At 32.0% G+C, this 26783-nt stretch overlaps 2 long non-coding RNA genes across 12 annotated transcripts in view; one reads left to right on the forward strand and one right to left on the reverse strand.

Moving 5' to 3' along the window:
- Positions 1-4049: 4049 nt before the first annotated feature.
- LOC141458409 (uncharacterized) overlaps positions 4050-26783 on the reverse strand; it is an 89216-nt gene continuing 66482 nt past the window's right edge. Inside the window, exons 1-7 of one of the 9 annotated variants that reach the window (XR_012460930.1) lie at positions 14404-14814; positions 9256-9400; positions 8885-9073; positions 8449-8706; positions 7734-7972; positions 7073-7265; positions 4056-4462 (exon numbers count right to left, since the gene is read on the reverse strand). This is a non-coding gene — a long non-coding RNA (uncharacterized lncRNA). Of the gene's footprint in view, positions 5808-7072; positions 7973-8448; positions 8707-8884; positions 9074-9255; positions 9401-9732; positions 9960-14403; positions 14884-26783 lie in introns of those variants that run through there. The other 8 variants (XR_012460923.1, XR_012460929.1, XR_012460927.1 and 5 more) reach the window with 8 other exon arrangements.
- On the forward strand, positions 10234-17709 carry LOC141458407 (uncharacterized). 3 transcript variants are annotated; one of them, XR_012460919.1, is made up of 6 exons: positions 10234-10337; positions 11511-11558; positions 11697-11802; positions 12032-12094; positions 12256-12357; positions 17332-17709. It is a non-coding gene; the product is annotated as an uncharacterized lncRNA (long non-coding RNA). The 3 variants fall into 3 exon arrangements; XR_012460918.1 differs by lacking the exon at positions 17332-17709 and adding an exon at positions 13038-13281; XR_012460917.1 differs by lacking the exon at positions 17332-17709 and having other exon boundaries at positions 12256-12920.

The raw sequence follows: 26783 nt of genomic DNA on the forward strand, positions 1-26783 counted from the left end.
GAAAGTCGACCTAATGTGTATGATCAAGCCCTGGCATAAAAATTGAATGTTAAAATGAAAAAGTACGGAACTAACTCAAAAACTACCAAAGATTTTCATTTTTTCCCTTTTTTTGGAACTTGCACTTCTAAAGGAAAGTGGAATCATGCGCTGGCATAAAAATTGAATGTTAAAATGAAAAAATACAAAACTAACTCAAAAACTACCAAAGATTTTCAATTTTCTCCCTTTTTTCGAACTTGCACATCTAAAGGAATGTCGACCTAATGTGTATGATCAAGCCCTGGCATCAAAATTGAATGTTAAAATGAAAAAGTACGGAACTAACTCAAAAACTACCAAAGATTTTCATTTTTTCCCTTTTTTTGGAACTTGCACTTCTAAAGGAAAGTGGAATCATGCGCTGGCATAAAAATTGAATGTTAAAATGAAAAAATACAAAACTAACTCAAAAACTACCAAAGATTTTCAATTTTCTCCCTTTTTTCGAACTTGCACATCTAAAGGAATGTCGACCTAATGTGTATGATCCAGCCCTGGCATCAAAATTGAATGTTAAAACAACAAAATGCGGAAATAACACCAAAACTACCAAAGATTTTCAATTTTTCCCTTTTTTCGAACTTGCACATCTAAAGGAATGTCGACCTAATGTGTATGATCAAGCCATGGCATCAAAATTGAATGTTAAAACAACAATATGCTGAAATAACACCAAAACTACCAAAGATTTTTAATTTTTCCCTTTTTTTGAACTTGCACATCTAAAGGAATGTCGACCTAATGTGTATGATCAAGCCATGGCAACAAAATTGAATGTTAAAACAACAATATGCGGAAATAACACCAAAACTACCAAAGATTTTCAATTTTTCCTTTTTTTCGAACTTGCACATCTAAAGGAATGTCGACCTAATGTGTATGATCAAGCCCTGGCATCAAAATTGAATGTTAAAACAACAATATGCGGAAATAACACCAAAACTACCAAAGATTTTCAATTTTTCCTTTTTTTCGAACTTGCACATCTAAAGGAATGTCGACCAAATGTGTATGATCAAGCCCTGGCATAAAAATTGAATGTTAAAACAACAAAATGCGGAACTAACACCAAAACTACCAAAGATTTTCAATTTTTTCCCTTTTTTTGAACTTGCACATCTAAAGGAATGTCGACCTAATGTGTATGATCAAGCGCTGGCATAAAAATTGATTATTAAAACAACAAAATGCGGAAATAACACCAAAACTACCAAAGATTTTCAATTTTTCCCTTTTTTCGAACTTGCACATCTAAAGGAAAGTCGACCTAATGTGTATGATCAAGCCCTGGCATCAAAATTGAATGTTAAAATGAAAAAATACAAAACTAACTCAAAAACTACTAAAGATTTTCAATTTTCTCCCTTTTTTCGAACTTGCACATCTAAAGGAATGTCGACCTAATGTGTATGATCAGGCCCTGGCATCAAAATTGAATGTTAAAATGAAAAAGTACGAAACTAACTCAAAAACTACCAAAGATTTTCAATTTTTCCCTTTTTTCGAACTTGCACATCTAAATGAAAGTCGACCTAATGTGTATGATGAAGTCCTGGCATAAAAATTGAATGTAAAAATGAAAAAGTACGGAACTAACTCAAAAAGTACCAAAGATTTTCAATTTTCTCCCTTTTTTCGAACTTGCACATCTAAAGGAATGTCGACCTAATGTGTATGATCAAGCCCTGGCATCAAAATTGAATGTTAAAATGAAAAAATACGGAACTAACTCAAAAACTACCAAAGATTTTCAATTTTCCCTTTTTTCGAACTTGCACATCCAAAGGAATGTCGACCTAATGTGTATGATCAAGCCCTGGCATCAAAATTGAATGTTAAAATGAAAAAGTACGAAACTAACTCAAAAACTACCAAAGATTTTCAATTTTTCCCTTTTTTCGAACTTGCACATCTAAAGGAATGTTGACCTAATGTGTATGATCAAGCCCTGGCATAAAAATTGAATGTAAAAATGAAAAAGTACGGAACTAACACCAAAACTACTAAAGATTTTCATTTTTTCCTTTTTTTCGAACTTGTACTATCAAGATAAAAGGGGTTTTTGCAATTTTGGAAATAGTAAATAAAAGGAAGGAATCGGAAAAATTTGTCCATTTTTACTAAAAGCTCCACATCATCTCTTTCTAAAGTTCTCTTTCTATGTTATGCTTTGACTAGTACGTTTATTTCCGGTCGCCTTGTTTTGGAGGGGCGAATTCATAAAAATGAATGAAATAGAATCTTGGCTGGTTTTATTGCAATATGCCTATTCTTTCGTTCGAAAATACTCTTTTCATGCTAGGCCCTTATTGTAACCATTAGGTAAATACAATTTGTTTTTGGAAGCGCAACTTCGAAAAAAGGTGCTGTTTCTGTTCTTCACAATTAACAATAAGGCCAAGTCTAAACTGTTCACGATAGGTCGTTCTATTTTGTAAAACAAAAAGTAAAAGCCTTTGGAAAATGTGGAAATAGTCTCTTATTTTGTCAGTAATGCAGCTGTTTCTGTATTTCATAGTTGATATTAAGGCCAATGCTAGATTGTACATGTTGCGTCGATCTATTTTGAAAAACAAGTAATAAAAGCCGTTGAGAAATGTGGAAAAAGTCTATTATTTGTCAGGAATGCTGCTGTTTTCAAGTTTGATTGTTAATATTAAGGCTTAATTGTGCATCTTGGGTCGATCTACTTTGGAATAGATAAGTAAAAAAATGTTGGAAAAAGCAGAACTTTACTCTTCATTCCACTGGAAAACTGCTGATTTTGCATTTGGTAGTTAATAACAAGGCTAATGCTAGATTGTACATGTTGCGTCGATCAATTCTGAAAACGATTAGTAAAAAACTATTAGAAAAAGCAGAACTTTACTCCTAATTCCACTGGAAAACTGCTGATTTTGTATTTGATAGTTAATATTAAGGCAAATGCTTAATTGTGCATTTTTGGTCGATATATTTTGAAGAACCAGAAATAAAAGCCTATGGAAAAAGCGGAAATAGTCTCCTAAATTCCATAGTATGTAATTGGTAGTTAATAATAAGACGAATGCTATATTGTCTAGGTTGGGTGTATCTATTTTTAAAAATACAACCATTGGAAAAAAAGGGAACTTTTCGCTAAAATTCACTGAAAGCCTCTATTTTTTTTTTTTTATTTGAAAATATTAAGGCCAACGCTTAATTGTGAATCTTGGGTCGATCTATTTTGAAAAACCATAAGTAAAAACCATTGGAAAAAGCAGAACTTTACTCCTTAGTTCACTGGAAAACTGCTGATTCTGTACAGTTAATAATAAGACCTACGCTAGATTATGCATCTTGAGTCAATATATTTTGAAGAACTAGAAGTAAAAACTATTGGAAAATGAAGCACTTTACACCTAATTCCACTTGAATAATGCTGTTTAAGTCCTTGTCAGTTAATAATAAGGCCGAAGCTAGATTGTGCATCTTGGGTCGGTGTATTTGGAAAAACAAATTAATTTGTTAAAACCATTTTTCGGACTTAGGGAGACTGGAAATTGGACCTTTCCAGTAAAACCGCAAAATCTAAAATCAGCATGTTTAGCAACCTACACTTCTCTTGTTTAACTAAAGGCCTGCCAACATCTGATGTTACTGCCGGCCTCCATATAGTGTTTTCTCTTTACATACAATAGAAAATTTAGAATGAACACAGCATTTTTCTTTCATAGAATGAGAAAGTAAAAACCTACCGGAAATAATAGAAAAAAACTATACCTCAGGAATAAAAAGAGAATTAAATATGAGTAACTATCCTCTAATTTTAAACAACCATCGATACTCAATTAATTTTTAGAAGCTTTATTATTCTACACTTTAAAAAAAGGCAAAATCTCTTGGAGATTACTCATTTGGTGGAACGTGAAGAAAATTATTCCAAGTTCCTTCAGGAATCTCACTATCATTATTCCTCATATTTGATAGCAAAATATTAATTTGAAAACTGAAAGTCAGAGGAATAAATACGAAGTTATTCATTCCACTAATCAAATCACCATGCATTTATTTTATTATCTGTATTTAACTTTATACAAAACATTACAAAGTTCACAAAATACAATAATTAGACTTTAAAATAAAAATACATTTCTTAAAAATATAGTAAAAGAAAGAAAATAACAAAAATTTATATTTTAAATTCATAGTATAAAAAGAATTAAAATTTACAATAAATAATGAAACTAAAAAGGAAACCTCGTATTATAGAAAGAGAAAGAAAAGTGAAAACAATTTTAAAAATAGAGAAAATAGAGAACTAGAATACTGTCCAAAAAAAACAATCAAAGTCAAACATCAACAATAATAATGAAGAAAAAGAACAATATATTATACACATTATTATTATGAAATACTATTATATTCTTGTATATAACTGAGCATGGTCCAGGGACATCTCCTGGAAAATAAATGAAAGTGAGAAATTCTAAAAAATAACAAAAGAAAAACACCTTAACCTATCCTTCAATTCTAAAGAAAAGTAATCTTCGACTTATAAAGCTAATAACAAGAAAAGGTCTCCAGAATTTAAACAGAACTGAAACAAATGTTAAATATTCAATAGATAAGGTGCAATTTTTTTTAAAAAGGGGGAAGAATACCTTTAAAGTGAAAAAGAAGCAAGTTTAAGTCAGTTTATTAATGAATTTAATCGAAATAAAAGTCGAAATATATTTTCAAAAAAAAATTTAAGCAGTTTTTAAAGAACTGGCGTGAAAGAGAGCGAGGAATGAGTATTAAAGCGAGAGAGAAGAGTATCGTGTGCCAGCGCCCCCTATCATCGGTGAAGGTGAGACAATCAAATTTAAGATGTTCTCCACCAAGCGTTAATATTGTGTGTCTGCTAAATATTGTATTTGGTGGAACCATTAAAAATTAAAAAATATAATTATCTATTCTTAGTTCATTAGAAAATTAACAACAATGTTTCATTTCGGATATTATTAGACTTGAAGGGGAAGCTATCCTTTCAATCGTAGTGACAGACAGACTAAAAATATCTTGAAATCCGAACTTCAATCACGCCGAGACTATCAGTCAGAATAGTAGTGTCTTTTGTTAAATAAGTATTGACGTCAATCTAGAGGAGTTGCCACGGAATACAAAATTATCTGCTAACACCATTGTCAATGATTGGGCATGGAAACTGAAGAAACAAAAAGTTGCTCTTAAGGTATACTTATGGTTGTAAAACGTATTTTTCAATAGTTGCACATCAGGGATATTTATGGTTGGAATACCCTAAGAACTTCCCAGAAAATACAAAAAAAATGCCCCTTCCCGCTTTTCTAAATATCCACTACATCTAAAAGGAAGAAATTAGAAGAAAATATCCTTTAAAAAAATGGATGAAGTATCATTAGCATTTATAAACATCAATTGCATATTTGCATATGCGAATAAATAATTGAAAGATCAACAAATCGGCCAGATCAGGCAACATAATCCCTAGATTCGTAACAGGCAATTATATTCTTTGCTGGCATTAAGTACAAATATTTTCAAATTTGACACTTTTTTGTTTTTATGTCCGCAGGAAAATCAATCTTAACGGTTAAATAGTTTGCCCAGTGTTATATGAAAGGCTAATATGGATGTCAAATGCCTGGTCACTGTTCACAATCTCCGAACTTCCTTAAACGTATCTTCCAGCTTAGAGATGTACTTCTCATCACCTCCGTTAAAGAGGGGGCACCTTAAGTGATAACTCGACATAAGCCTCTTAATCAGCAGTTGTAGATTATCTAATAACCAAATAAACAAGTTAGATAGTGCAGTTTAAAAAGAATGCAGTAATTTTATTTAACCAACCAAATTGTTCGGGGCGAAAAATTGTCTTTTCATGCACAGATTTTTTTTTTTTAAAACACTTTTTAAAAAAGAAAAATTAGAAGTAGTTAAGACATTAAATGAGATCATTTAATTTGCCACTATTGATCTTTAACATAAATTTTTTTTTATCTATCTGGGAAAGCGATGTAATAGTTGAAACACATTTAAATATATAATGACCTCTAAATGTATTGTAAGTGGTAAAAGAGAAACGGAAAGTGATATGAGTCATCCAACCATAAGTGCTAAACAATTCAGTCTTTATCGGGTATAGAAGTGGTGTCTACTAAGATTATATCATAAAAAAAGGAAATATTTTGTCAATCAGCTAATCCGATTTTCACAAAACTTAAGCGAGCTAAAAAGCCGGTAGTGGATATTAAACCTAGCCACCAGAATCGCCACTACTCTGAATATTTTTAAAGGATTTAATCAGTTCTCTCTTAATTGCACTAAAATTGTTATGCCATCTGCAGGACAAAAACACGAAGTATTCTAGATTATGTAAGAAAACTTGTTGAAGGTTATATTAATTAACACTAAAAGTAATCACCTATTTTTCTAGGCGAGGCTTAACGTCCAACTACCAATTAGGTATAGTCGACGGGGGCAGAAGCTCATATTTTACTATAAATAATTTTTTCAAACAAAAAGTAATCATACGCGGGATTCGAACTGGGGGAATTTCCCACTTACAAAGCCATGCTCTTGAACTCAAGACCAACATCCACCCCTTCGACATTCTTTACTTTAATTTAATCAACCAGTCCATATTCTGGAATAAATTCATGTTAACTTGAAATATACCAGTTTCAACTATATCCATAGAGTATGATATGTGAAACCGTTTGATCCTTTTGAAGCAATAGTGAAATTGAATTTACACCATGATCTTAACGTGTTATATGCTCATTGTTGAGGACTTACACGATTTGTTTTCAATCTTTAAACTGATTACCTAAATTATCAAGATATTTTCTCTTTCAGACTCTAAATGTGCCAGACTGGATTACAAATCTACCACTACAGAATCTAGAGGATTTGTGGTGACATAGGTACGCTTGACACTACACATAATCTAAACCTAGGTTCTTTCATTTGTACAAAGGCTAATTTATTTTTATTTTTTAACTTAAGAACATTGTATCATAATTAGAAAAAAATATATGTTACATACTTTGAAATTTTAACTGAAATAATCTCCAGCTACAGAGTTATGACCAAAAATAACCACGAGATTCCAGCATATATCAAAAAGCAGTCTGTGATGTGGGATCATCCACGCTTCACTAAGATGTGAAGAAACAATAAAAAAACCTTTCCAGCATCCATTTTGCACGCCATCTCACCTCATTCAGCTCACCAAATTCCTATTTTAATAAATATGTATAAAAATTGGGCAAAAAGACTTCAGAAATAGCATCCAGAAATCTCAAGAATAAAATAAAAAATTTATAAAAATTAAAAAAGAAAAAATAAATATTAAATATTCATAATTAATATATTTTTTATGATTCATTTTAGTTCTTATAGAAGTAAATGTCTATATATTTTCAGAATTAATGTGTAGTTAATTAATGCAACTTAAAAACTTAAAGTTCTGTAACATTTCTGCTGACTTCTTCTTTGTCAGTTTCCGTTTTCGATTAAGTTCTTCACGTAGATGAGATAGTTTTGCTGTAAATTAGACGATAATTTTATCATATATAGATAAATATCATAAATTTTAAGCCCATCATTGGTTACTGTAATTGCTGGATTATTCTTAATAAGTGTTAGGGAAGATTCTGCCCATATCCTACAATACTTTTAAGAATTTGTATTTCTTTTCACTTAACTGAACTGAGGCAATAGTCGTTAGAAGCAGGACTCCTAGTTTTTCCTAAATTCGACTCCTTTTTCGGCTTTACATGCTTACTCCTAAGCCGCGAGTTCTCCCTTTAAGTAGCGGTCACCTTGCTGATACCTTCCGGGTTATTCAGCTAGCAGCTCTCTTGTGAACCTCTCCAACGGCGCTCTCTACACGTCCAAACCCAAACATCTGGAAACTGCTTTGCCAAATAATTGTTTCCCAATCCTAAACAAAAGTGTAAGTATTATTTTTCTGGGCAAACCGGAACTTTTGTGTGGTTTTCTGCTCTACATACGTACAGCTTCCTTAACTTATTTTAATTACAAGAATGGAAAAATTATTCTTATCTGGGTAACATGTGAAATATTGTACAACTAAGTAAGAACAAAAAAAAATAATTGATTATCATAGAAATGCAAGCATAAAACTAATTTAGAACTCATTCCTAAACAATAGATGAGGTTATTGGTTCAATGAGCTGGGCTGTTAAGTCGTAGTCTACTGTTCAGTAGAAAAACCCAAAAGGCCAATCTTCTTCAGGAATGGCAAACCAATCCCAAGTTGTAATAATAGTCCAAAAGCAAATTTCTGGTAACAGAATTCCATTTTTGGAGCTGATAGGAGCAAAAAAGGTCCCATTGCTTTAATCAAAATTCATCAACAATTTCAAAAATAAAAAGTAACAATTTTACACTTCTCACATTTATTTATTTTTGATCAGTTAAGCTTCCTTCCGTTGACTAACAAGAAACTGTCTCTGTAGTTCATAGATCTGGCTTGAAAAAGAACTCCACTGTCCTGAAGCCCTGCAGTAAGCTCAAAGGGTCAATTTACAAGGCTGGGTTGAACTAGCTCCAAAATACCCCTATTACAGCTCACTGGTCCGCAGGGCCATTCTCTAGAATTGGATCTCACCACTCCAAGATACTGTATCCAAAGCAGGGTCCAAAAGCCAACTCCTAGCAACAGAATTGCATTTGTGAAGCTAATAGGAACAAAAATGCTCCCATTGCTCAAATCAAAATTCACCAATAATAATGAATAGATATTAATTTCAATTTAATCAAGACAATTTTAAATTTCCCACTCCTCATTCTGTTAAAAGGAATAAACCCGAGAAGCTAAAAAGGAAACTACCTGAAACAGTTTATAGATATCCGGTTCTTTTGTGTTCAGCTTCAGGTCAAGAGATAAACCAATTGCAAGGTAGAGGTAGCTTCTATCTGAGCAGAATCAATGTTACACAGGATCATTCTTCACAGCTTGAAACTAAAATTTTCAGGCTTTGGTCTTACCGAGCAGAGTCTGTGCTCCAAAAGTCAATTGCTGTAATTAGTAATAATTATATTCAAATTTTCATTCAATTTACGTTTTACTATTAATTTAAATTTTCACAGAGTTTTCACTGGAACTACATTATACTAGAACTAATTAATTTTATTAATTAAAAAAAATCTCCAAAATAACGTGAAATAATTAATAAAGAAAATAATAATTAAAAAAGTTACCTATATTCATCTTTGTTGGATGTTCAATTTTTCATTTCAATATAAATGCATAATAAAAAGCCAATGCCAATATATATATACTTTTTGTCAGGAAAATAATTTTCAGATTGTTTAATCTTGAATTACATGTAATAAGTTTTCTCCTCTGTAAGGTGACAAAAAAATAAATTGAGAAAAAAATGTGTCTCTGTTGGACAAAAAAATTAAATGGGCGAGCAAGCACAGGTTTTGAATTAATAATAATTATTTTATACTGATATAATTATCTTATTTCAATTTATCACTGTAAAATGTTAATTTATGTTTGCAAAAAATAAAAAAAATCATTTTAATTTGCTCAGCCTTCATTTAATGAATTTTTTTTTTAATTCAACCTTTTCCTCACCAACCCTTTAATTTTGTAAAATTTGAATATAAATAAAATGAGAAATTAAGAATAAATTGTTAAAAAAAATTGAAATAAAATATTTTACTTACGTAATTAAATTTAATAATTTCATTTTTGTTTAATGATTATAAATAATAATTAGAATCCTTGTTCTATTTAGTTCAATATTTTTATACTTTTTAAATGAATAAATTTGACCCAATTTAAATAATAGCTAATCATTTCTTTCATCTTTAGAAAGGACATAATTAAATTATAATTTAAAATTCAGGTTTAAGTTTTAAGGCAGCCATTTATTTTTCCCTTTGCTTGTATTTAAGACAAAAACACAGCCTTTATAAATCTATTACGTCACAAAATAAATCTAAAAGCTTCCTCTTCTTTACTTAATTCTTTCTAATTAAAAGATCAATTCTGATTGGTCCACGTATGTATGTAATATACATCCACATAAAACTTCAACTTCAAGTGACAATACAAAAAAATAATCCCTGAATATTGAGTTTATTAATGCATAATTTTTAAAAAAGACCATATCAGAAATTCTTTTTCATTTTTTTACAATAGAATGTGTATAAATTTTCTAGTTTAAAAACTATTTTTTTTAAAGTATAAGCTAAGACAAGAGGCTGTCGCAGCAAGTGCAAAGCCCCCTTCTCCTACCTGCTCTGGACCTGTGAAGATCAGCCCTGCTGTAAGTCGTTTTTTTAAATTAATTAATAGGAAAAATTTCCCAATTTCCATCTAATTTTACTTAAAACTTGTTTATTGTGTTATAAGCTTCAAAGTGATATATAATTTTCCATATTTTCCCATTGATTGATATTAGAAAAATGTGTTTAAAGAAAATTCAATTTGACTGAGAGAGAATCCAATATGGCCAGCCAAATTGAATAAATTAATTAATAGAAAAAATTTCCCAATTTCCATCTAATTTTATTTAAAACTTGTTTATTGTGTTATAAGCTTCAAAGTGATATATAATTTTGCACATTTTACCATTGATTCATATTGGAAAAATGTGTTAAAAGAAAATTCAATTTGACTGAGAGAGAGAATCCAATATGGCCAGCCAAATGGAATTGAATTTCATTTTTTTTAAATTGATTTTTAAACTTGTTTTCACAATTTCCAATCTCAAAAACTTTCCCAAAATGTTTAATCCATTCAATATTAACTATTTAAAATATTTTTTTTATTAATTTTCTTCTTTTATTTAAAAAAGTGAAAATCGGACCTATTGCGCAATCGTCCGTGATTTATAATTTTTTAAATTTAATTTTTTTTCCCCATTTTCCTTTGCAAATTCTTTAATAATCCAACTAAAAAATGTTAATCCTTTATCCTTTTATAAATATTTTGCTATAATTTTATGAATTTATTCAATTTTCTTTACAAAAAGAAAATCTGACCCATCACGCGATTTTCCGTAAAATAATTTTTTTTTTTTAATAATTTATTTCTTCTTTTTCCTTAATAATCCAACCAAAAAGTGTTAATACTTTCTTCTCCTATTAATATTTTACTATAACCTAATGGATTAATAAAATTTTCTTTCAAAAAAAGGAAATCAGACCTATCACGCAATTTTCAGTAAAATAATTTTTTTTGTCACTAATTTATTATAACTTTTTTTTTAATAATCCAACTAAAAAATGGTAATATTTCACCTTTTTATTAATATTTTACTGTAATTTGCAAGAATTAATAAGTTTTTATTCCAAAATCTAAAATTGGTCCCTCACGCTAATTCCCGTGATTTATAGAATTTTTTGTAGTTTACTTTCTCTCCCTAATTATTTAAAAATCCAATTAGAAAATATTAATTTATTCTTTTTATTAATATAAAAATGTCAAATTATTTCAGAAAAAATAGGAGCAGGAAAAAAAAAATTCCTAAGAAGAAAAGCCCAAGGTAAGGCCCAACAAAAAAAAAACACTTTTTATGTAGTTTTTAAAAATTTAAATTTTTTGCAGTGTTTAATAAATTTACGAATTTTTTTATATTTACATAAATTGATGCAGTTTTATTAATATTTAATTCTAATTTCAGATGAGAGCATTTTTCTATTGCAACACTTTGGTTAATTTATTCGACATGGAGAATATGATCTGATTCATCCCACAAAATGGTCACCAAAAAATAAAAATAAATCAAAGTAAGTAGAAAAAACTATTTTTTTTTAATTAATTTTCAGAATTAGTGTTCATTTTTTAGACCCTTACATTGTCTATTAGTATTGCAATAATTGAAATCTTAGGTCTGTCCATATTAAAATTGTTAAGTTTAGATTTTGTCTCACTAATTCTTCAATAATCCATTTAAAAGTGTTATTACTCAATCTTTTTAATATTTTTTGTGTTTTCTAATTATTTTTATAATTTCAGAAAAGGTAGGAGCATAGAAGAAGAAAACAAAAATTAAGTTTTTCCTCAGAAGAAAAGCCAAAGGTAAGATAAAAAAAAAAAAATGTACTTTTTACGTATTTTCAGAAAATTTAAATTTTTAAAATTATGTTTAACAATATTTAATACATTTCAGCATAATAAAATAAAAGATAATTATGTATATATATTTTGCAGTTTTTATTAATATTTAATTCTAATTTCAGATGGGAGAATTTTTCTATTGCAACACTTTGGTGAACTGATTCAACATGGAGAATATGATCCTGATTCATCCCACAAAATGGTCTCAAAAAAAATGTATCAAAGTAAGAGGAAAAAACTATTTGATAGATTTATATTATTTCTATTTTTTTTAAAAACATTTTGTTTATATAGAATTTTCAGAATTAAAACGTTTTTCTTTCTAGACCGTTAGATTGTCTGATAGTGTTGCAATAATTGAAATTTTAGGTCTGTGCATGTTTGGTTTGATTGTTAAGTTCAATTCCTAACTGTTATGGCCTAAAATAAGATGAATTTTGTAAACTTAAAAAACAATCATTAATTTTGAAAATGGATATATAAAGAAATAAGAAAAAAATAGAAATAATAAAATATATATATCAATTAGTCTAAATTTGACTTGCCAAGGATCTGTAAAAAGAAGAATATTTTTCTATTCCTTGATTCTATCGTTTCAAGAACAAATTTCCTTGCATTTAAACAAAAATAGAGTTAGTGATGTATTTTCATTTCCAAATTGGAAAATCCAAAATATATTACCATCTCATTTTAAGTGGAAAGTTTTCCATAACTTTTGCTACAAAGCCAGGAAACACTAATTGAAACGTTGGCAACAAAAAGAAATATACTTTTTTTTATTGGCTGATTCTCGAGGTTTCTTTTATTACTATGTACCTATTTTTTTTTAAATACATTTTGTGGTTGGTTACCTCGGGACCTCCCAACATCTACTTTTCCCAATGATAGCCATTCATTCACACAGGATTGTTCTGGAATAACGTACTGATTTATCCAGAGCAATCTGAACATAGGTAGCCCAGATGGTCAAGATCTGTCGGCAAATAAATTTATTTCATGGGGGGGGGGGGGGAGTAGAGTGATGCGACCGGAACCTTTGGAAATACTTCTTAAGAGTCTGGAATTATAGTTTATTTTTAATAATGGTTTTTATTTTTTGACTGTTTTTTTAAATAAATAAATATAAAAAAAAATATAAGTACACATTATTTATTTATTTATTTATTATACTTTTATTATTTAATTATACTTGAATTTGCAATATTTCGACACCTACTTGGAACAACTTAGCTTAGATTTTTTGCTTGTTTTCAAGCAAAGTTAATTTCTTAGTCATATTTTTCTAAAATAACTTATTTTTTAAAATTAATATTCTCCTCTATTTGAAAATCCTTTGGTACAATATTCAGTTCTTTTTTTTTGTCACTTTTTAATGTATAGAGTTTTCTATTCTGTATTAATTCCCTACATGGTAAGGTGCGTCCCGTTTGTGCCCAATATTCGAAGTTGTTTTCATTTTTTTCCTTCCGAAGTCTGAGTTAAATAATCTATGGGAATGCATGGAACCCAAAAAAAAAATGGATTTAAACAACCAAGACTCCTAGTGGGGGAAAAAACAACCTGGAATACAGGGCACTAGTGGGATTATCTTTTCCATGAAGGGAAATTTATTTAAAAAAACAAGTTAAAAACTACAATAAAAAGAATCAAAAGAAAAAGAAATTACTGCAGAAAAGCATTATCGAATAGTACAGTGAGGAATTTTTATTCTCAAATAACAAGGAAAATTATATAGAAAACCAGGATTATGAACGTTTAGAAATTAAGGATAATAAGGAAGGGTGGCCTCAAATCAAAATCCTCCAACATGCCATTTTCCAAAAAATTAATAGGAAAAATGAAGAACTTAGAGCAGACAGCTGCTGATGGAATGACAGAGCAAAACTGGTAAACTACAGAATCTGAATTGCTTTCACTTTTGATTTTGGGGATTTTATTATAATTTCTATGACACACGCATTTGAAGATGAAGTGTACTTTTTTATACGTAATAAGTTATAAACATTTTTAAATTCAATTTATATGGGATAATACTAAAATTGCAGTAAGAACAATTACAGGGCTTTCCCAAGTTTACTTCCAATTATGAGATTTCGCTGAAACCAGTTAAAAGTCCTATTGTGAGGTAACCGGACACGTAATTAACAGTCTCGAGATTTCTTTATAGTTACACATTTTTTAAAAATCAACTTTTCCGACACAGAAAACCCTAAAAATATACTGTACTTCCAGTGAAAACTAAATATTGAAAATACAAAAAATAAACTTACATGAATAATTTTCCTTTGTGACTACTTCCAAATACTTGAATTAGAATAAATTTTGAATTTGTTGATTCCACAGCCATATCCATAAATGTTTCAAATTTTGTAAAAATCACTAAAACTGCAATTGGAAATCACTAATTCACTGAATACACAGATTTGCATAACCTCACCAGCATCACACTAGAATAAAAGACCTCTCCCAACACTTAGGATAGTAAAAAGACTGAATTCCACCAATAATAATAAAAATCACCATCTACGAAGCGAATAATTTTTAAAAAACTTAACATATAGAATTAACAGAACTTTAACTAACTTTTGACTTGGTCTACCCAATCAGCTAAGTAAAAAGTCAGACAACTGCGAAAATAATATCCCCACTCCAAACAGTTATAAAGTGTTTAGTCGTATGTCATTGGTTAAAAACATGTTTATTTCTCTATCTTTTGACCTAAGTCCTTCTTAGTAAACCAAATTAATAACATCCTTTCTGTTAGTAATAAGAAATAAGGGAACTACAGACTTTATAATTAAAATAAAATACATACTGTCTGCTGGTATAATTCAACCTTCTAACTTTTCTATGTTAAATTTTGGAAAATACCTCCAACTGTAAAGTTATAATTTACATACATTCAGATCAATAACTTATTTTATTTATTTTGTAATCATTTACTGAAATTTACAACTGCAACAATTGTTACAAGTGTGTTCGGCACATGATAGCACTATGTCAGAATTATTTTTCATGGAGACGTCACCCAGTTGTGTCAATTCATTATCATGAACTTATATCTTTACTGATATCATGATAAAAGTAGATCGCGATGCCATCTTCACATCAATCTCCTTGGAGCATTACCTGGTAAAGGCGGAAATGGATAGGTGTTCGTTGTAAAAGATTTAGGATGAGCTGCTGTTGAGTAATGTAATTTTGAAAAAAATGAGTTTTCTCCAGATCTTTGAGTGAAAGGGATTTTGAGGTCATTATGGCTTTGTGTGATTAGATACATAAAATGGTATTTTTTTGACTGTCAATAACTGGTTGCTTTGAGAATTGGAACATTTGGTCGATCACCATACTTACAGCGCCGTTTTACCAAAAATAGGGCGGTGTTAAAGAAGTAGGTACAAGTCTTTTGTTATTTAGGTTGAGTATGATGGTTAGTTTCTTGCCTCTTCAGTGTTGAATGGGGGGGGATACCAGGTCAACCATTTTGTCTAGCTACAGTCCAAGGTAGCGTATTTTGACTACAGTTGGTATGATAATTGGCTGATGAAGATGAGGAAACTTCTAGTTGAATAATTTTTTGGCGCATTGCTCTTTACGTCATTTTTATAAAGGATTGGTGGTACATTCTTATTTTTTTCAGAATCTAGATAATGATAAGTATATTTTAAAGTTTTAACGCAAAAGTTTGAAATTCAAGGAGCACAGTATGAAAAAGTTAAAGGAGTGTTTACACCAAATGTTTTATTTCGCAAATATAGCTCAATTTTTTTTTTCATATTGCAATCGTGTCTAATTTTGGATATCGATTTTCACTGGGAATTTGATGGACTCCTATCACTCTAAAAAAAGAAGTGAATTTTCTCTCAGTGTTTGTTTTTTTTCTCTTTCTAATGGTAAGAGAAAGTAATTCTGGGTTTCTCTCTTTAATGATAGATGATGTGACCAGATTAATAGAATATTACAACATTGGGTTGACAGACAATTCCTTCCGCTAGATATCTGCGTGACTCTCCACATTAGCCCTTTCACTTCTCTTCTTCAGATTCGACAATAGTCTTTTTATTTTTCATCACGATTTTTCCAACTTAATTTTCGAGTATATCTTTAGTTCGCATTCTTCTTTATTATTATTTATTAGGTAATCATTTTTTTTACTTGAAAGTTTGGTTGGGGGCCCAACAAATCTCCTTCGCCCTAAAAAAAAATCCTTAATAGAGTAATCCTGTAATAGCAAAATCTTATTGTCACTCCCGCAATGGTAATTATTATTATTATTGAAACTCGGTGGCAGGTTCTGTTCCTCAGGGCACTGCAGCCAAAGAGGTTATTAAATTGACACCTAAGATGACGGCACTTAGGTGCCATTTGACTTATGTCAAATTTTGAATTTACTTTCTAATTTCGAATATATGAGAACTCAAAACAGATTTTCTTTAAATGGAATCTCAAAATCTATAAAATCAACTTGATTAACATGACAGCATGCGATATAAAATAATTTAATTTCTTTTCCATGGAGCTTTGATTTCATTATTGTTGGATTACATGGTCATTGTAGAAGCTTTGGGTTTCGTTTTAGCGAGACTAGCTCCAGAATAACGCTCTGGAGAGAGAGAGAGAGAGTGTACATTTTGTAAGTTGAGCATACATCACACTAACAACATATACCGAGAAACGTTTAAATAGGTCTTTACATCGTCGTCCGGTATTACCTCTCTCCCAATTTCCGCTCTCCTTAACAGCGCCATATAACGAAACTATAAGACCCAAGGGTCCGTAATACCTAGTCAAACTACCAGGAAATAGCAAAGCATGTCTTCCTACCTAAGAGAAGGGTTTGCAAGTTATTTATACATCTGTTTATTTCCCACTTGAGATGTATTCTGGCAATGGGTTCTGCTACGCTGATCACTTAGCAAATTCCTCCTCCATGTTGGATGATCTTATGATAAATGTAAAATTTTTTGAGAACTTGTTGGACAGGGCATTTTAAATATACAAATTTATGAGGGCATTTTTTTCTCCCCCAAATGCTTGCGTTGAAATTAAATGTTCATGTTAAGACCACGGCTAATCTTCTACCCAAAATTCAAAAATAATTTCTTTTTTAGTAAATTTTTATTTAAAATATTTTATTATTTCTGAAAAAGCAATTTAATTATGCATTTTATTATAAATAAATATTTTTTTTATTTCAGCAAGTGCGGTAGTGTTAAATTTTCGGAAGTGATTGCCACGTGAATATTTTCTGGTTTCAACAAATAATTTTTTTTTTAAATAGTGCGTTCATAAAAATAATAGTAAAAACAAAGAATGTATTCCGGTTTTTCTAAATTCCGTCACAAAAAAAGAAACGAAAAGCGTTACAGTATTTTTGCGTTCATATATCTTTTTAAACTGTGTCAAGTGTCCAGCAATGATGAGGATATGAAGACATCAATCCAGTAACCTGACATTCCTGCCTTCAAGAGTGATAAGGAGTTGATAGTGGTTCCATATATATGTGGCAGTTCTCTTAAATGAGATATTAAAAAAAAAAAAATTATAATAAAGTAAAAATACTACAAAAATTATAATTCCAATTCGCTTTATTTATTTGTTTGTTTAATATAATTTTTTCCCCACAGGACTTTAATGTTTTCTGTCGTTTAATATTTTCAATATAGGTTATTGTTTTTGGGAGCTTTCGAAAAATGGCATCGTTTCGAATCAAATATCGTTTATACTTTTAACGGTCTTCGAGATTTCTTAATCGACCATTACCGATAAAAATCAACAAAACGTTTAATAACTTTTATCTATAGTCCAATCGAATATAATAATTTCTATGTGCATGATAATTTTTATTAATTATTTATAATATTTTTTGGAATTATAATTATTTAAATTAATACATTTATATGGCCACTATTAACATCCTTCTTCGGAACTTCAAGTTCGAGTGAAGCAGATAAAGTAAAAGATAAGTACTTTTTCCTTTACTTAATTTATTTATTTTGTTATTAATATGCAGGAAAATTAGGATAGTGCATTCAAAAGAATATAAAAGGTCCTCTGAGTCACCGATTCCCAAAAAATGACATCAGATTTGGAATCAGGGGAATGAAGTATACAAATAATTTGCACTTCAAATTGCATTTGTTTTTTTCCATTTCTTTTTCTTTTTACCCTTTGCATGGAAATTTCACCAAAATGGGGACCACAGTTTTGCCCCATCATTCCCCTAGGAATAGGAATTACAGCCACACCCTCCGCAGACCAGTTAAACACAATTTAAACAAAAAATCACCAACTTTCGATGGATTTTTTGTTTTTGTGCGTTAACGGTCTGTTTGTCTTGGCCATCTTCTTCTTCTTTTTCTTCCTTTGGCGCTACAGCCCTTGCAGGGCTTTGGCCTCCTGTAGCAGGAAGTCTCAAACATCTCTATCCGTGGCTTTGATTCACCACTGTCTGACCACCCATCATCTGCACATCCTACAGCCAACCGTAACCTTGGCCGACCTCTTCCACCTCCTGGGTGTCCAACATAGACTTTTAGAGGGATTCCCTTTACACTCATTTTGTGAAGGTGACCCCTCCACCAACCACCTTAACCTCTCCACTTTGCCATAATTGTTACAAATTTAGATGTGACAAAAAAGGCGATTTTAGTAAATTTATATATCCTATTTATGAACTTAAAGAAACTCAGAGGACAAACCGGTGACAAATAATCAATGTTTTATTTATTTATATATATATTTTATGTGTATTATTAGCTTTTTAAATATTGTATGCACAATTATATAAATGCCAAGTTTAATGATTTACACCCACATAACAACACAAGCAGTTCACAAACCTACAACTAGAAAGACAAATAAAATTTGTTCATAATACAATAAGTAAACAAATAATTTTCTTTTAAAATTTCCGTACAATCAACATATCGGTAGATTCAATTGTAAAAAGAGCCATTGTACAATTTTGAATCATGTTATGTATTTTAAACAGAAACATGTTCGAAACTTCTAAATCGAGATTACACACTAGAATGAAACTATGTTAGGACAACTATTGTACTTCTTTGATTCAAAATTAATGTAACACCACCAGTTTAATATATGTACTTACGTCGGAATGAAAAACATTTTTAATACGAAAACTAGTACATAAGAACCCTTCTTAGTTAAAGAATAACCCTAAGGGTGATACAAAGTAACAGCTTACACACAATAAAAAATAATTTGAACAATGTTGTTGGGAAAACCGTCAATTTTAACACAGATTCATTAAAGTAAGCGGCTATTCCGAGATTATGTTCAACAAAGTTGCACAACCGTGAAGAAAATTCAACGAACTAGTATTCACGCATTAAGTTATTAGTATGATAATATTGAAGGGACAAACCGTCAGATTGATATACATTCTTTACGATAAACTGAATATTCCTGGAATAAATAGATAAAATGTTAGTGTATCACCAGCAGGTTGATACAACTCGCTCTTCATGCCAGTATTTCGCGTATAGATATGATCTTAGTGTATCTCTACCAGGTTGATACAACTCACTCTTCATGCCAGTATTTCGCGATTAGATATCATGTTCGTGTATCTCCAGCAATATGATACAACTCTTTGCTTCTGCCAACGTTACGCGTTTAGATATAATGTTAGTGCATCTTCAGCAGGTTTATATAATTCTGCTTCACTGCCATTGTTTCGCGTTTAGTTATAATGTTTGTGTATCACCAGCAGGTTGATACAGCTCTCCTTTTATGCCTCAATTACGCGTTTAGATATGATGTTAGTGCATCTCCTACAATATGATACAACTCTTTGCTTCTGCCAGCGTGACGCGTTTAGAAATAATGTTGGTGTATCACCAGAAGGTTGATAAAACACTCTTTTTATGCCAGCGTTTCACGTAAACATATAATATCAGAATATCACCAACAGGTTGATACAACTCTTATTTACTGCCAGCGTTTCGCGTTTAAATATAGCATTGGTGTGTCACCAGCGGGTAGACACAGCTCTGTTTTACTGTCAGCGTTACGCATTTAGATATGATGTTAGTGTATCACCAGCAAGTTGATGCAGCTCTCATTTTATGCCAACCTTTCGCGTTTAGTTATAATGTTAGTATATTTCCAGCAGGATGATACAATTCAATTTTTATGCCACAGTTACGCGTATAGGTATAGTATGAGTATATCACCAGCAGTTTAATACAGCTCCCTTTTTATGCCACAGTTAAGCGTTTAGGTATAGTATTAGAGTATCACCAGCAGGTTGATACAACTCTCTCTTACTGCCACATTTACGTGTTTAGGTATAGTATTAGTAAATCACCAGCAGGTTGATACAACTCTCTCTTACTGCCACAGTTACGCGATTAGGTATAATATTAGTGTATCTCCAGCAGGATGATACAGCACTCATTTTATGCCAGCGATTCGCGTTTTGATATAATGTTAGTGTATCACCAGCAGGTTGATACAACTCTTCTCCACTGCCAGCGTTACGCGTTTAGATTTAATGTTAGTGCATCTTCAGCAGTTTGATAAAACTTTGCTTCACTGCCAGCGTTACGAGTTTAGACATAATGTTAGTGTATCACCAGCAGGTTGATACAACTCTCTCTTACTGCCACAGGTACGCGTTTAGGTATAATATTAGTGTATCTCCAATTGGATGATACAACTCTCATTTTATGCGAGCATTACGCGTTAGATATAATGTTAGTGTAACTCCAACAGGTTGATAAAACGCTTATTTACTGCCAGCGTTTCGCGTTTAAATATAGCATTGGTTTGTCACCAGCGGGTAGACACAGCTCTTTTTTACTGCCAGCGTTACGCGTTTAGATATGATGTTAGTGTATCACCAGCAGGTTCACACACCTCTTTTTTACTGTCAGAGTTAAGCGTTTAGATATGATGTTAGTGTATCATCAGCAGCTTGATACAGCTCTCATATTATGCCAGTCTTTCTCGTTTAGATATAATGTTAGTGTATCACCAGCAGGTTGATACAACTCTTCTCCACTGCTAGCGTTACGCGTTAGGATATAATGTTAGTGCATCTTCAGCAGTATGATAAAACTTTGTATCACTGGCAGCGTTACGCGTTTAGATATAATGTTAGTGTATCACCAGCAGGTTGATACAACTCTCACTTACTGCCACAGTTACGCGTTTAGGTATAATATTAGTGTATCTCCAGCAGGATGATACAACTCTCATTTTATGCCAGCATTACGCGTTAGATATAATGTTAGTGTATCACCAGCAGGTTGATACAAATCGCTCTTCATGCCAGTATTTCGCGTTTAAATATAATGTTAGTGCATCTCCTGCAGAATGATATAACTCTACTTTACTGCCAGTGTTACGCGTTTAGATATAATGTTACTGTAACTCCAACAGGTTGATACAACCCTTATTTACTGCCAGCGTTTCGCGTTTAGATATGATGTTAGTGTATCACCAGCAGGTTGACACACCTCTTTTTTACTGTCAGCGTTACGCGTTTAGATATGATGTTAGTGTTTCACCAGTAGGTTGATACAACTCTCTCTTTGCCACAGTTACGCGTTTAGGTATAGTATTAGTATATCACCAGCAGGTTGATACAACCCTTATTTACTGCCAGCGTTTCGCGTTTAAATATAGCATTGGTTTGTGTCCAGCGGGTTGTCACAGCTCTTTTTTACTGCCAGCGTTACGCGTTTAGATATGATGTTAGTGTATCACCAGCAGGTTGACACACCTCTTTTTTACTGTCAGAGTTAAGCGTTTAGATATAATGTTAGTGTATAATCAGCAGCTTGATACAGCTCTCATATTATGCCAGCCTTTCGCGTTTAGATATAATGTTAGTGTATCACCAGCAGGATGATACAACTCTCTCTTTGCCACAGTTACGCGTTTAGGTATAGTATTAGTATATCAGCAGCAGGTTGATACAACTGTCTCTTACTGCTACAGTTACGCGATTGGGTATAATACTAGTGTATCTCCAGCAGGATGATACAGCTCTCATTTTATGCCAGCGATTCGCGTTTTGATATAATGTTAGTGTATCACCAGCAGGTTGATACAACTCTTCTCCACTGCCAGCGTTACGCGTTTAGATATAATGTTAGTGCATCTTCAGCAGTTTGATAAAACTTTGCTTCACTGCCAGCGTTACGCGATTAGATATAATGTTAGTGTATCAACAGCAGGATGATACAACTCGCTCTTACTGCCACAGTTACGCGTTTATGTATAATATTAGTGTATCTCCTGCAGAATGATATAACTCTGCTTCACTGCCAGTGTTACGCGTTTAGATATAATGTTACTGTAACTCCAACAGGTTGATACAACCCTTATTTACTGCCTGCGTTTCGCGTTTAAATATAGCATTGGTTTGTCACCGGCGGTTAGTCACAGCTCTTTTTTACTGCCAGCGTTACGCGTTTAGATATGATGTTAGTGTGTCACCAGTAGGTTGACACACCTCTTTTTTACTGCCAGCGTTACGCGTTTAGATATGATGTTAGTGTGTCACCAGCAGGTTGACACACCTCTTTTTTACTGCCAGCGTTACGCGTTTAGATATAATGTTAGTGCATCTTCAGCAGTATGATAAAACTTTGCATCACTGGCAGCGTTACGCGTTTAGATATAATGTTAATGTATCACCAGCAGGTTGATACAACTCTCACTTACTGCCACAGTTACGCGTTTAGGTATAATATTAGTGTATCTCCAGCAGGATGATACAACTCTCATTTTATGCCAGCATTACGCGTTAGATATAATGTTAGTGTATCACCAGCAGGTTGATACAACTCTTCTTCTCTGCCAGCGTTACGCGTTTAGATATAATGTTAGTGCATCTTCAGCAGTTTGATAAAACTTTGCTTCACTGCCAGCGTTAGGCGATTAGATATAATGTTAGTGTATCACCAACAGGTTGATACAAATCGCTCTTCATGCCAGTATTTCGCGTTTAAATATAATGTTAGTGCATCTCCTGCAGAATGATATAACTCTGCTTCACTGCCAGTGTTACGCGTTTAGATATAATGTTACTGTAACTCCAACAGGTTGATACAACCCTTATTTACTGCCAGCGTTTCGCGTTTAAATATAGCATTGGTTTGTCACCAGCGGGTTGTCACAGCTCTTTTTTACTGCCAACGTTACGCGTTTAGATATGATGTTAGTGTATCACCAGCAGGTTGACACACCTCTTTTTTACTGTCAGAGTTAAGCGTTTAGATATGATGTTAGTGTATCATCAGCAGCTTGATACAGCTCTCATATTATGCCAGCCTTTCGCGTTTAGATATAATGTTAGTGTATCACCAGCAGGTTGATACAACTCTCTCTTTGCCACAGTTACGCGTTTAGGTATAGTATTAGTATATCAGCAGCAGGTTGATACAACTCTCACTTACTGCCACAATTAAGCGTTTAGGTATAAAATTAGTGTATCTCCAGCAGGATGATACAACTCTCATTTTATGCCAGCATTACGCGTTAGATATAATGTTAGTGTATCACCAGGAGGTTGATACAAATCGCTCTTCATGCCAGTATTTCGCGTTTAAATATAATGTTAGTGCATCTCCTGCAGAATGATATAACTCTACTTTACTGCCAGTGTTACGCGTTTAGATATAATGTTACTGTAACTCCAACAGGTTGATACAACCCTTATTTACTGCCAGCGTTTCGCGTTTAGATATGATGTTAGTGTATCACCAGCAGGTTGACACACCTCTTTTTTACTGTCAGCGTTATGCGTTTAGATATGATGTTAGTGTTTCAGCAGTAGGTTGATACAACTCTCTCTTTGCCACAGTTACGCGTTTAGGTATAGTATTAGTATATCACCAGCAGGTTGATACAACCCTTATTTACTGCCAGCGTTTCGCGTTTAAATATAGCATTGGTTTGTGACCAGCGGGTTGTCACAGCTCTTTTTTACTGCCAGCGTTACGCGTTTAGATATGATGTTAGTGTATCACCAGCAGGTTGACACACCTATTTTTAACTGTCAGCGTTACGCGTTTAGATATGATGTTAGTGTATCTCCAGCAGGATAATACAATTATCTTTCTATGCCACAGTTACGCGTTTAGGTATAGTATTAGTATATCACCAGTAGGTTGATACAGCTCTCTTTTTATGCCACAGTTACGCGATTAGGTATAGTATTAGAGTATCACCAGCAGGTTGATACAGCTGTCATTTTGTGCCAGCGATTCGCGTTCAGATATAATGTTAGTATATAAATGCAATAAATGGATGTTTTATTTTTTAATAACCTTATTTTCTTGAGTGGTCCATATGGTGTCGTGTTAGTTTTGGAGTAAAACAGTGTCGTGATGAGGACGATTGGCTCATGAATTGCCTCCGAATGAGTTCTGTTAATATTGCTGCTGTTGCATCGATTAGCATTATGTTAATGAATCATGAAAGCACCTTACAGTAGAACATTAGTGCATATTAGTGTAACATTAGTGCACATTTGATGATACTAGTTGTAATAAGTGGAATTTCACAGCACATTAATGGAACATTCTTCCTCTATAAGAGATCATTAGTGCATATTATTATAACATTTGTGCATATTAGTAGAGTACTGTTGCACAATAATGGAACTTTAGTGCACATTAACGGTTATTAGTGCACATTGATGGATCATTAGTGCATATTGATGAATGTTTATTGCACATTAATGGAACAATCTTGCTCTATAAGAAATCGTTAGTGCACATTATTGTAACATTAGCGCATAAAAGTAGAGAATTAGTGCACATTAATGGAACTTTAGTACACATTAATGAAGATTAGAGTAATTAATGGTAACATTAGTGCAACCTAGTTGAATTTTAGTGCACATCAGTAAAGCATTATTACACTAATATTTCACTATGATATATAATTACTAGATTTGTCTTAAATTTTTCCAGCAACGATTTATAGAGGTTATGTTCCGAAGCAATTAATGAGTAAGGACCCTCCATCGTTCGCGTCATTGCTCTGTTAAACTCCAAAAATAAACACACCTATTTCACGTGAAATTCCGTAGTTCGTTTATTTATTTATTATTATAGATTATTAAAAATTCCGAACACAAAGAAATATTTATCTTCGATTATAGATTAGTGTGTTCATACATTTGTATGTTACTGGTTATTATGCATTTATTAATGAAGACTATGGTATCACCGTCAGGTAGCTACAACACTTTACCTATATTAAATGTGACGCGTTATTTATTAAAATTAGGGAATCACCATCAGGTTGATACATTTATATTTTGCTGGTTATTATGCATTTAGTTATTAGGATTATCGTATCACCATCAGGTAGTTACAACACTTTACCTATATTAAGTATGACGCGTTTAGTAATTAAGTTTAGGGCATCTCATTCAGGTTAATACATTTGTCTTTTGTTGGCTATTACGCATTTAGTTATTAAGATTAAGGTATCACCGTCAGGTAGATATAACACTTTTCCTATATTAAGTATGACGCGTTAAGTTATTATGATTAGGGAATCACCATCAGGTTCCTACATTTGTATGTTGCTGGCTATTATGCATTCAGTTATTAAGACTAGGGTATCACCGTCAGGTAGATGCAACACTATACCTATATTAAGTATGACGCGTTTAGTTATTAAGATTAAAATATCACCATCAGGTTGATACATTTGTATGTTGCTACCTATTACGCATTTAGTTATTAAGATTAGGGTATCACCGTCAGGTAAATACATCTTTTTACCTGTATCAAATATGACGCGTTTAGTTATTAAGATTAAGGTATCGCCATTAGGTTGATACATTTGTCTATTTCTGGTTATTATGCATTTATTAATGAAGACTATGGTATCACCGTCAGGTAGATACAACAATTTACCTATATTAAATATGACGCGTTTAGTTATTAAAATTATGTAATCACCATCAGGTTGATATATTTGTATGTTGCTGGCTATTATGCATTTAGTTATTAAGATTATCGTATCCCCAACAGGTTGATACATTTGTCTATTTCTGGTTATTATGCACTTATTAATGAAGACTATGGTATCACCGTCAGGTAAATACATCTTTTTACCTATATCAAATATGACGCGTTTAGTTATTAAGACTAGGGTACCACTGTAAAGTAGATACAAACCTTTACCTAAATTAAGTATGACGCGTTTAGTTATTAATATTAAGCTATCACCATCAGGTTGATACATTTGTCTGTTGCGTGCTATTACGCATTTAGGTATTAAGATTAGGGTATCAACGGCAGGTATATACAACCCTATACCTACATTAAATATGACGCGTTTAGTAATTAAGTTTAGGGTATCTCATTTAGGTTAATATTTTGTCCGTTGCTGGCTATTACGCATTTAGTTAATAAAATTAGGCAATCACCATCGGGTTGATTCATTTTTCTATTGCTGGCTATTATGCATTTAGTTACTAAGATTAGGGTATCACCGTCAAGTAGATACAACCCTTTACCTATATTAAATATGACGCGTTTATTTATTAAGATTAGGGTATCACCATCAGGTTGATACATTTGTCTGTTGCTGGCTATTACGCTTTCAGTTATTAAGATTAGGGTATCACCGTCATGTAGATACAACACTT

This window comes from Rhodnius prolixus, unplaced genomic scaffold (assembly GCF_049639745.1).
Source record: "Rhodnius prolixus isolate KJV_2025 unplaced genomic scaffold, Rpr scaffold_5, whole genome shotgun sequence".
Taxonomy (NCBI): domain Eukaryota; kingdom Metazoa; phylum Arthropoda; class Insecta; order Hemiptera; family Reduviidae; genus Rhodnius; species Rhodnius prolixus.